The sequence below is a fragment of the Oncorhynchus nerka genome, linkage group LG26, assembly GCF_034236695.1.
Source record: "Oncorhynchus nerka isolate Pitt River linkage group LG26, Oner_Uvic_2.0, whole genome shotgun sequence".
Lineage (NCBI taxonomy): Eukaryota > Metazoa > Chordata > Actinopteri > Salmoniformes > Salmonidae > Oncorhynchus > Oncorhynchus nerka.
The window spans coordinates 48,616,951-48,623,602 of record NC_088421.1 but is presented as its reverse complement, the minus strand read 5'-3'; positions in this window follow the sequence as shown (position 1 = coordinate 48,623,602).

The window sequence follows — 6,652 nt, the reverse complement described above, 5'->3', positions numbered from 1 at the left end:
AAGTGGATGGCGGCAATTTTGGTACTTTTAATCTTCGACAAAACAGAGATGCTAGTTCTAGGTCCCAAGAAGAGATCTTCTGTTGAATCTGACAATGAATCTCGATGGTTGTACAGTCGTCTTAAATAAAACTGTGAAGGACCTCGGCGTTACTCTGGACCCTGATCTCTCCTTTGACTAACATATAAAACGTTTTTTTTCCCATCTTGCAGAAAAGCAAATCCCTGCTTTTGTCACTACAAAATTAGACTTCTGAAATGCTCTACTCTCCAGCTACCCGGATAAAAAAACTAAATAAGCGTCAGCTAGCCCTAAACCCGGCTGCTATAATCTTGACATATTACATCATATCACACCAATCATATTACACCAGTGCTAGCCTCTCTACACTGGCTTCCTGTTAAGGCTCGGGCTGATTTCAAGGTTTTACCGCTAACCTACAAAGCATTACAGGACTTGCTCCTACCCATCTCTCAGAGTTAGTCCTGTGGTACATACTGTCTCTACACGTACGCTACGGTCACAAGACGCAGGACTCCTTATTGTCCCTAGAATTCCTAAGCAAACAGCTGGAAGCAGGGCTTTCTCCTATAGAGCGACATTTTTATGGAACGGTCTGCCTGTCCATGTGAGAGATGAAGACTCGATCTCGACCTTTTAAGTCTTTACTGAAGACTCATCTCTTCAGTAGGTTCTTTGATTGAGTGTAGTCTGGCCCAGGGAGTTTGAAGGTGAACGGCAAGGCACTGGAGTGACCAACCATCCTTGCGTTTTCCGCCTGGCCGGCTCCCCTCACTCCACTAAGTTCCTCTGTCTCTGACCCTATTACGGAGGCTGAGTCACTGGCTCGCTCTCACTCTCCCATGCCCTCCCTAGGAGGGTGCATCCCGTCATGCCACGCTGTACGAGTGAGTGGGCTGAGTCCCTGACGGGATCCGGGATCTTCCTGTCCAGTTTTGCGCCTCTGGGACTCCTGTGGCGGGGGAGATCTTCATGGACTATACTGCCCTACCATCACACAGGACACCAGATAAGACAGGAGAATTACACCAGATAGGACAGACTGACCCTAGCCCCCCGGCACATAGACTATTACAGAATAGACACTGGAGACTGAGACAGGGAGGGTCGTGGTTACCCTGGACGGGGCCAACTAGCCCCACCTACTTTCCCAAAGCACAGCCCCACACCACCAAAGGGATATCAACAGACCACTAACTTACTACCCTGAGACAAAGCAGAGTATACTGCCCTACCAAGCAAAAAGGCAGTAACTGCTCATAGCGTGGAACTGCTTTGATTCACCTTGGTTTCACAGCACCTTTATGCTGTTACTGCTAACGTGACCCCCATTTTCTCCAAAACACAATACATTAGAGGCAGGATACTTGTCCACATGATGAAGCATGTATTTAATGTAGCAACCAAATGAGCAGTTACTGCCTTTTTTCTTGTTAGGCATTCTATGTCTCCCCTCCCGGAGGACCTGGGCCCAGGCCTCAGAACTACCGGGCCTGACGATTCCTGCTGCTGGTCATCTATGAACATTTGAATATCTTGAAGAATGATCTGGCCTTCATGGCCATGTTCTGTTATAATCTCCACCCGGCACAGCCAGAAGAGGACTGGTCACCCCTCAGAGCCTGGTTAATCTCTACCCAGTACAGCCAGAAGAGGACTGGTCACCCCTCAGAGCCTGGTTCCTCTCTACCCAGTACAGCCAGAAGAAGACTGGTCACCCCTCAGAGCCTCCTCTACCCAGTACAGCCAGAAGAGGACTGGTCACCCCCTCAGAGCCTGGTTCCTCTCTAGGTTTCTACCTAGGTTCCTGCCTTTCTAGGGAGTTTTTCCTAGCCACCGTGCTTCTACATCTGCATTGCTTGCTGTTTGTGGTTTTAGGCTGGGGTTTCTGTAGAAGCACTCTGCTGATGTAAAAAGGGCTTTATTTAAAACATTGTATTGATTGTGAGTGTGTGTGTGTACCTCCAGAGTGTGTATGCCAGCAGGGCCAGAGTCCCCAGGTAACAGGGGAGGAAGAGGAGGGAGATGAAGAGGGTCTGCATCTGACCCACCCTACTCCAGGAGCTGGGAGGATGGCAGCTCCTTATACTGGTCTAGGAAAGAGGTAGGAGGGGGGAGAAAGAGAGGGAGGGAGAGAGGAGGAGAGCGAGAGGTAGGGAGGAAGGAGGGGGGAGAGAAGGAGGGGGGGAGGAAGGAGTCTGAGTGTACATCTCAAAAAGCACCCTAGTATTACAATGGAACCCTAGTATTACAACGGCACCCTAGTATCACAATGGCACCCTAGTATCACAATGGCACCCTAGTATCACAATGGCACCCTAGTATCACAATGGAACCCTAGTATCACAATGGAACCCTAGTATCACAATGGAACCCTAGTATCACAATGGAACCCTAGTATCACAATGGAACCCTAGTATCACAATGGAACCCTAGTATCACAATGGAACCCTAGTATCACAATGGAACCCTAGTATCACAATGGAACCCTAGTATCACAATGGAACCCTAGTATCACAATGGAACCCTAGTATTACAATGGAACCCTAGTATTACAATGGAACCCTAGTATCACAATGGAACCCTAGTATTACAATGGAACCCTAGTATCACAATGGAACCCTAATATTACAATGGAACCCTAGTAGTACAATGGAACCCTAGTATTACAATGGAACCCTAGCATTACAATGGAACCCTAGCATTACAATGGAACCCTAGTATTACAATGGCACCCTAGTATTACAATGGAACCCTAGTATTACAATGGAACCCTAGTATCACAATGGAACCCTAGTATTCACTATTAGTGCACTACTTTTCTCCAGGGCTCTACCTTCTTTAGGTGGAAGATTAGGAAGAGTTTGATGAGCTGAACGACAGGGAGGAGAGGAGAGAAGTACACCCCTATCCTGGAGAGGGAGAGAGACAGACGGACAGGCAGACAGACCGACAGGCAGACAGGCAGGCAGAGCAACATTAAGACAGTCTCAAGCTAATGATACACTAGCATTTTTTTTGCCAATGTTGCCAGCATGGGGAATTTTTATCAGCTGCGCCACCTAGTGTGCAATTTTAGGACTACTCCAATCAGAGCTCAGATATTGGTCATGTGATCAGTCTGCTATTCTAATATATTTTGAAAAAATATAGTTTTTTTTTGCTGTAGAGAAAAAATGTACATCCATTTTGCTGTGAAAAGTTTGCCATTCACACCTCATATGTTGCCTCACTATAATATTGTATCATGATACGTTAATGCATACATACTGTGTTCAGTTTGTCATGTTTAACTGACGAAAATGGTGGGCATGCTAATCGATTAGCATGCTAATCGAAACCCATGTTTTAAGTCAATGGGACGAACAGGCTATTTCGCTAGCTAGCCATGTAGATTTTACATTTCGTTTTTTTGTTTAAGATAGTTTTTTGTATGTCGAACTAGCTGACTAGCTAGATGAATACCCTGTACACTTCCTATCTTAGAATTATGAACTAAAAAGTTATTTATTTACTGCTGGCTGTCAACAGGAATCAATAAGAAACAAGTAAATACACTGAGAAATGTAATTATTATTCATGTCCAAGTTGTTCATGATTCTTCCAGTGTCTCATACCCCACTCCGTTGCTCAGCAACATTGTCCAACAAACTTGCAAGTGTATCATCAGCTTTTGGTCCCGACTAGAGAAGAGTCTGGTATAGATATATTAAACTAGACAGGAACTGACAGAGAATGTATATATATATAGGTTACTAGAGATGCAGAGGGTATATATATATATATATATATATATATAGGTTACTAGAGAGGGTATATATAGGTTACTAGAGAGGCAGAGAGGGTATAGATATAGGTTACTAGAGAGGCAGAGAGGGTATAGATATAGGTTACTAGAGCGGCAGAGAGGGTATAGATATAGGTTACTAGAGCGGCAGAGAGGGTATAGATATAGGTTACTAGAGAAGCAGAGGGTATAGATATAGGTTACTAGAGAAGCAGAGAGGGTATAGATATAGGTTACTAGAGAAGCAGAGTGGGTAGGACTATAGGCTACTGTACCAGGCCAGGGTCTGAGCGTTGATCAGATCTAGAACGTTCCTGGCCACGTCAAACTCTGCCGGCTTCACAACACACCTGGTGGCAATCACACTAAAGACAACAACAGGTGTGCTTGAGTCCATGTTGGAGTTAAATACTAAACTATCTATATAAGTGTATTTTTTGTAAATATACTAAACATGGAATAACCACAGATAGATGGGCATACTTGTAGAGGAGAGGTTAGACACTGAGTTGACAAAACATTATGAACACCGGCTCTTTCCATGACACAGACTGACCAGGTGAATCCAGGTGAAAGATATGATCCCTTATTGATGTCACTTGTTAAATCCACTTCAATCAGTGTAGATGAAGAGAAGGAGACCTGGTTAAAGAAGGATTTTTAAACCTTGAGACTATTGAGACATGGATTGTGTATGTGTTGCCATTCAGAGGGTGAATGGGCAAGACAACATATTTAAGTGACTTTGAACGGGGTATGGTAGCAGGTGCCAGGTGCACCGGTTTGTGTCAAGAACTGCAACGCTGCTGGGTTTTTCACGCTCAACAGTTTCTTGTGTGTATCAAGAATGGTCCACCACCCAAAGGACATCCAGCCAACTGGACACAACTGTGGGAAGCATTGAGTCAACATGGGCCAGCATCCCTGCGGGAACGCTTTCCAACACCTTGTAGAGTCCACATGGGCCAGCATCCCTGTGGAACGCTTTCAACACCTTGTAGAGTCCACATGGGCCAGCATCCCTGTGGAACGCTTTCAACACCTTGTAGAGTCAACATGGGCCAGCATCCCTGTGGAACGCTTTCAACACCTTGTAGAGTCAACATGGGCCAGCATCCCTGTGGAACGCTTTCAACACCTTGTAGAGTCAACATGGGCCAGCATCCCTGTGGAACACTTTCAACACCTTGTAGAGTCAACATGGGCCAGCATCCCTGTGGAACGCTTTCAACACCTTGTAGAGTCAACATGGGCCAGCATCCCTGTGGAACACTTTCAACACCTTGTAGAGTCCAAACCCCGACCAATTGAGGCTGTTCTGAGGGCAAAAGGAGATGCAACTCAATATCAGGAAGGTGTTCTTAATGTTTTGTACACTCAGTGTATACAGTACTATACTAGTTATAACATTGATGTGCACCACAGTTGGTTTTGAATTGCCCTTTAAAAACTACTACTACTAGACTGACTGTCGTAGCCATCAATTAACAATCATCCACATTAGCAAACTTATTTCAAACTTCACATTTCTCTAGTATAGGCTACTTAAGTGGTCGGTGTTGATCATCCCAGCTCCAATATAAGTACTGTACTTGTAGAGGTATTCTCCACAGTCTAGTAATATAGTATAGTATAGCAAAGACAGCTGTACTTGTAGAGGTATTCTCCACAGTATAGTAATATAGTATAGTATAGTATAGTATAGCAAAGACAGCTCTACTTGTAGAGGTATTCTCCACAGTCTAGTCATATAGTATAGTCTAGTAATATAGTATAGTATAGTGTAGTATAGTATAGTAAAGACAGCTGTACTTGTAGAGGTATTCTCCACAGTATAATATAGTATGGACAGCTGTACTTGTAGAGGTATTCTCCACAGTCTAGTAATATAGTATAGTATAGTAAAGACAGCTGTACTTGTAGAGGTATTCTCCACAGTATAGTAATATAGTATAGTATAGTAAAGACAGCTGTACTAGTAAGTATTCTCCACAGTCTAGTAATATAGTATAGTATAGTAATAGAGCTGTACTTGTATAAGGTATTCTCCACAGTCTAGTAATATAGTATAGTATAGTAAAGACAGCTGTACTTGTAGAGGTATTCTACAGTCTAGTAAAGTATAGTATAGTATAGTAAAGTATAGTATAGTAAAGACAGCTGTACTTGTAGAGTATTCTCCATAGTAAAGTAATATAGTATATAGTATAGTATAGTAAAGACAGCTGTACTTATAGTAGGTACTTGTATAGAGTATAGTATAGTAAAATGACAGCTGTACTTGTAGGAAGTATTCTACAGTCTAGTAATATAGTATAATATAGTATAGTATAGTAAAGACAGCTGTACTTGTAGAGGTATTCTCCACAGTCTAGTAATATAGTATATAGTATAGTATAGTAAAGACAGCTGTACTTGTAGAGGTATTCTCCACAGAAGGATCCCAGCAGACAGAAGATGAAGTCCACTATGACCAGCCGGGTACACATCCTGACCAACATACGACTCCCAGCACTGTAGGACAGACAAACACATAGGCACACACCCTGCTCTAAAGCAGTGCACTATGTAGGGAATAGGGCTCTGGTCAAAAGTAGTGCACTATATAGGAATATTGGCTCTGGTCTAAGTAGTGCACTACACAGGGAATAGGGCTCTGGTCTAAAGAAGTAGTGCACTATACAGGAATAGGGCTCTGGTCTAAAGTAGTGTACTATACAGGAATAGGGCTCTGGTCTAATGTAGTGTACTAGGAAATAGGGCTCTGTCTAATGTAGTACTATACAGGGAATAGGGCTCTGGTCTAAAGTAGTGCACTATATAGGGAATAGGGCTCTGGTCTAA